This window comes from Staurois parvus, unplaced genomic scaffold, assembly GCF_062004578.1.
Source record: "Staurois parvus isolate SC_StPar_1 unplaced genomic scaffold, SC_StPar_1.0 ptg000714l, whole genome shotgun sequence".
NCBI classification, from domain to species: domain Eukaryota; kingdom Metazoa; phylum Chordata; class Amphibia; order Anura; family Ranidae; genus Staurois; species Staurois parvus.
The window spans coordinates 3,125,654-3,131,653 of NW_028318510.1; the positions used below are offsets into that span (position 1 = coordinate 3,125,654).

Consider the following 6,000-nt stretch of genomic DNA (forward strand, 5'->3'; position numbering starts at 1 on the left):
AGAACACAGGTCTCCTTTAAACAATTTGTTCATTAAATATAATAGGGGGGGGGACTAAAAACTGGGGCAGACAGAATCTGCAGCAGTTGTGCATAGTAATCAGTTTCTATCTTCAGTTTGTTCAATCAAGCTTTGAAAATGAAAGCTAATAGCTGATTGGTTGTCATGCATAGCTGGTCCAGATTCTGGCCGCTCCAGCCTTAGGTTGTCATTTTCTTTCTTACCACTCTATTATTATTATTATTGGGACACTGTCTTCTTCGTTTTCATTGTTATGTTGTTCTTGTTAACTTTTCAAACAACAAAATACTTTATGGCTTGTAATAATATAGTTTAGCAGTAAAGGGGCAGGGTTTAGTAGGAAAGGGGCAGGGTCTAGTAGGAAAGGGGCAGGGCCCAGTAGGAAATGGGCAGGGTCCAGTAAAAAAAGCAAAGGACTTAACAGAAAGGGGTTCAGGCTTAACAAAAAGGGGTGGCCCAAGTTAAAAAGGAGAAAGGTTTAACAATTAAAGAACCAGGTCTTGTAAGAAAAAGGGGCAGGCTCTGGCAGAAAAGGGGCCAGGCTTAACAGAAGGAGGCAGGGCTTAACAGGAAGGGTGCAGGGCTTTATCAGACTAAGGCCGGCCATACATGGGTCGAAAAATTTACTGATTTTTTGTCCGAAAATCGGACCTAAGAATAATTGGCCGATTTTCGGTCTGTTAGTGGGTCAATGGTACCGGACGATTTTCGTGGTTCTTCCCCATTTCGGTGATCGGGCATGTTGGAAAATTCGTGAAAAACAACCAATTTTCGACTCAATGATGGTCAAATCATACGATTGTTTTTCCAAAAAAGAATATGCGCATGAGCCATGACCTGAAAGGAACAGAAGTTTTGCATGTTATATGGGGTGAACGTTATGACTCGGTCAGCCGATTTTCTAAATTAATGATGGCACCATTGGATTACCAAGCAACAACGTTTCCGTTTTTTGGACGAAAAATCGTTTGGAATTCGAACCATGTATGGCCTGCATTAGACATCAAAGCAGTCATGAAAAGTCACCCATATGTATTCCTAAGAGTAGCACCATTGCAGAGACCAAGGCCTCGCACGCTGAAGATCAGCAGACAAATGGGTGATGTGTATCATGTATTAAAAGTTTGGGTCATATAATCTGTTGCACCTTCTTGAAGCTCACTGTCTTACAATGGCAATTGCAATTACTTGGACGTGTCGTAAAACCAGAGTAGCCTTGGGCCCATTGTACCAGAAATACAACAGCTTCAATCTGATTGGTAGAGGCAGGCACCAGCTTTTAAGCTATAGCCATGTGTAAAGTAAAGTAACCCACAGCAAGCATTTGATATAGGAGAGGAAATCTTGGGTCATCATACCACCTTCGGACCTCATGCACTTAATACAAGGCAAAGTACAATCCAATGGTTTGGTAAGGGGCAGCAGACCTAACAGACTGTATATATCAGCTTACTGTAAATGGTTTTGGGAACAGACAGTTATGACAACTTTGCTTTAATGAGTTATACATGGAGTAACAGTTTCAATAAATGTCCATTTCCTTCTTAAATCTCCATAGCACGCCTTATTTTCATGGAGTGGAGAAAACCACATGAAGAAGGAGGTAGATGTCTAGCCTAACTCCAGCTGATATTCCCTTTACCATCCATCAGCAGAGCTAAATCTATTTGGATAAAACGCGTGTGACCCAGACATCTGGCACAATCCCAATCTGCCTTACACACCGGCAGTCAGATAATAACAATCCATCTCTATGCTCCCTCACCCTCTACAGTGCACGACTGGAAGAAATTAATGCAGCCAAAATATAAGATAGGAAAAAAAAAAAGAAAAAACATCAAAAACCATACACAGGTACGTGATCCTCTGTTTGGACTATATCTTTATTTCGACTAAGGCAAAGGAATCTCCAGTTGCCTTTGTACTACTACTGCCAACATCTTCTGACAGCCAGTTCAACAACAGCTGGACGTGTCATCTAAGACTGCATTAATCAGCTGTAAGACAAATGGACGGGGAGGATGGGGGACTGCAGACAACCAGGTTACGTCAATACATTGGCAGCATGGCACCTCCAAATTTCTATTTAAACCTACAGCTGCCAAAGGTAGAAATGAGAACCGTTAATAACCCTATAAATTATTCTTTACAGTCACAGCACGACTAGTTTGGTTCGGGGTCCTGCAGACCTCTGGCACCCACATAGCATGTTTAGTTAAGCTCAACACGACTGGAGGAAAGGGGGGGGCTAGGCGTAGGGTTCAACCTCACATAACCCCTCTATATAGAGTCTCCTATGCAGTCGTTTGCAGCCAAAATGTACGCTTCCTACGATCGCTGAACTTCTTTAGCTCAAATAGACAAATCTAAGACGTTCTGGGGTTATGAGCCTCGCAGATCCCAAGTGGCCAGAAGGAAATCAAAACCGCACTCTAACATCTCTTTGATTAGTCTATTAAGAGCTTAACATATCCTAGAGCATCAGACGGAGCGAACACGTTAATGCTGCCCCTCGGAGTCCAGACACAAACTATGCACTTGTCTGACTTCTTAAGCAGACTTTTTTTTTTTTTACATGAAGCATAAATGTTGGCTTCATTTCCACTTTTGAAGCACCGGACTTTTTTTCTTTTTATCTACTACTGCTGAACAGCAAATGGATTGCACTCCTTTAACATTATTCAGCATTTAATTAACTGAGCTCATAGACAAAATTAGAAGTGAGCACACTGATCACTGCAAGCGCAATGCAAAAGTACTAAATACATTGCTGATTACCTTCAGTAATAATATTAATAATCACTGACATGGCATTGACTGCAATATTCAAAATAGAGAAGGAAAAAACCTTTTTTAGTGCAATATAAGCACTAGAATCCTGAAAGATGTAATGATACTAATACTAATCACCCATCAATATCACACAGTAAGGAATCCTAGAGGATTCCTACATAGGATCAGAGATTGACAGCGCTGGTTGCATTGCATCAATAGATAATACCAATCGATGATCAGGGATTGACAACACTGAAAGCAGTGCTGTGGTTACAATGCATCAATAAATTATAATAGTTACCTTGTATCAATAACTGATAATGCTTACATTGTATCAGTAAATAATACAAATCAAATAATCAGAGATTGGCAATGCTGTGGTAGTATTGCATCAATATATAATAAAAATCAATAATCAGATATTGGCAATGCGGTGAAGACATTGCATCAATAGGTACTAAAAATCAATAATCAGAGATTGGCAATGCTGTGGTGACATTGTGTCAATATATAATAAAAATAAATGATCAGGTATTGGCAATCCTGAAAGAAATACTGTGGTTATGCTACACCAATAAATAGTAATGATTACATTGCACCAATAATGAATAAATAATCAATAATCAGAGACTGGCAATGCAGTAGTGACATTGCATCAATATATAATAAAAAATCAATAAACAGAGATTGGCAATGCTGTAGTGACATTGCATCAATATATAATAAAAATCAATAATCAGAGATTGGCAATGCTGAAAGAAATGCTGTGGTTATGCTGCACCAATAAATGATAATGGCTACACTGCACCAATAAATATTAAAAATCAATGCTCAGAGGTTGCCAACACTAAAAGCAGTGCTATGCTTACATTGCATCAATAAATAGTACAAAAAATCAATAATCAAAGACTGTCAATGTTGTGGTTATATTGCAAAAATAAATAATACTGATTACACTGAACCAATAATTAATAAATCATCAATAATCAGAGAATGACCATGTTGTGGTTACATTGCACCAATCAATAATCAGTGATCAGAGATTGGCAATGTTGTGGTTACACTGCACCAATCAATAATCAGTGATCAGAGATTTGCAATGTTGTGGTTACATTGCAACAATCAATAATAATGATTATACTGCACAAATAAATAATAAATAATCAGTGATTAGAGATTGGCAATGTTGTGGTTACATTCCACCAATCAATAATCAGTGATCAGAAATTGGCAATGTTGTGGTTACATTGCAACAATCAATAATAATGATTATACTGCACAAATAAATAATAAATAATCAGTGATTAGAGATTGGCAATGTTGTGGTTACATTGCACCAATAAGCAGTGATCAGAGATTGGCAATGTTGTGGTTACATTCCACCAATCAATATTCAGTGATCAGAGATTGGCAATGTTGTGGTTACATTGCACCAATAATCAGTGATCAGAGATTGGCAATGTTGTGGTTACATTGCGCCAATCAATAATCAGTGATCAGAGATTGGCAATGTTGTGGTTACACTGCACCAATCAATAATCAGTGATCAGAGATTGGCAATGTTGTGGTTACACTGCACCAATCAATAATCAGTGATCAGAGATTGGCAATGTTGTGGTTACACTGCACCAATCAATAATCAGTGATCAGAGATTGGCAATGTTGAGGTTACACTGCACCAATCAATAATCAGTGATCAGAGATTGGCAATGTTGAGGTTACACTGCACCAATCAATAATCAGTGATCAGAGATTGGCAATGTTGTGGTTACACTGCACCAATCAATAATCAGTGATCAGAGATTGCCAATGTTGTGGTTACACTGCACCAATCAATAATAAGTGATCAGAGATTGGCAATGTTGTGGTTACACTGCACCAATCAATAAGCAGTGATCAGAAATTGGCAATGTTGGGGTTACACTGCACCAATCAATAATCAGTGATCAGAGATTGGCAATGTTGTGGTTACATGGCACCAATAAGTAATGAAAAGTCAATGATCAGAGCCTGGCAACACTGAAAGCAGTGATGTGGTTACATTGCAACAATAAATAATACTAATTGTTACACTGCAACACAACATAATAAAATCCCCTGGCCAAGGCAATGCTCTGCAAAAAAGAAAAGGAAATGTAAAAGAATGAAAAGAAAAGGACTTTTAAAAGCCAATCTAATTGCTTGCAGTCCAGAAATCCTGTAAGATGTCCCAGTAGTCACTGATCACCCATCACCTCCTAGCAGATGATCAGAGATTGGCAGTGCTGACCTGACATAATAATAATAATAATGAAAGAAATGAAGAGAAGTGACAGTTAGGAGAAGCAGTCATGTGACCAGTGCCCCCCTGAGTGGCAGTGCTGGCTGAGGAGAGCTGTCCAGTGTCCATAGAAGAATGGTTCTTACCGTTTGCATGTTGTATGAGTGTCTGTGGTCAGACAATGAGCACAGCCTGCTGCCCATTCACTCAGTGCAGACAGCACACATCTCCTGTAGCAGCAGCAGCAGCATCATCCAGCAGGTCTGTCCTGGTGCCACCACCATCCTCATTGCCCTGCACAGGGATGGCACTAGGACGGGGCACTGCCTGTATGCGGTGTGTTCTCTCTTAGCCTTGCCTTGTATGAGCGGCTTGGAGGGCAAGTGCATGTGTGTGCGGAGAGCGGAGTGCAGCGAGCCCCGTGCAGGAGCTGGAGCGGACACTCATAGCTCTGACCGGCCCGCAGCCAACTTTACTTCACACAGTATTTTGGCAGCTCAGCAAACGAAGGGGAGAATGACGTCACAAGTGCGCATGCGCGGCCCCGGCTCGGAGGGTTGGGGGGTGGGGGGGATGGGGACGGAGGGGTGCGATCAGGGGAGCCGGGTGCACGGTGCTGAGCCGGGGATGAGCTCCTGAGAGGCGGTGTGTGGTGTGGATGCCGGGCTCTGCGCTGCTCCTGTCCACCTCTACACACTGGCCTGCACTGCATGATCTGCACTGGCCCCTGGACAGGTCCCAGGTTTGTCCGGACTGGACAAGGAGGGGTTAAAGGCATAGGTCACTTGTTGCAGAATGATAATACATCCAGAAAAAATGTACATTGATTGAATGTTTGTATTGGAGCCCGCAGAGCATCGCAACTGACATCAGTGCGTCTGTGGGGCAGTGCTCGGGTTCCTGCAGACTGTCCCCCCCAGATCCAGACCCGTACAGTCCCCCCC

At 41.5% G+C, this 6,000-nt stretch overlaps 1 protein-coding gene across 1 annotated transcript in view; it reads right to left on the bottom strand.

Annotated features, from left to right (window-relative positions):
- Positions 1-5,542, bottom strand: part of ADAMTS6 (ADAM metallopeptidase with thrombospondin type 1 motif 6) — a 433,529-nt gene extending 427,987 nt beyond the window's left edge. The window contains exon 1 of the mRNA XM_089653457.1: positions 5,203-5,542. The gene's annotated coding sequence lies outside the window, so the exon portion shown is untranslated. The remainder of the gene's footprint in view (positions 1-5,202) is intronic.
- Positions 5,543-6,000: the final 458 nt, after the last annotated feature.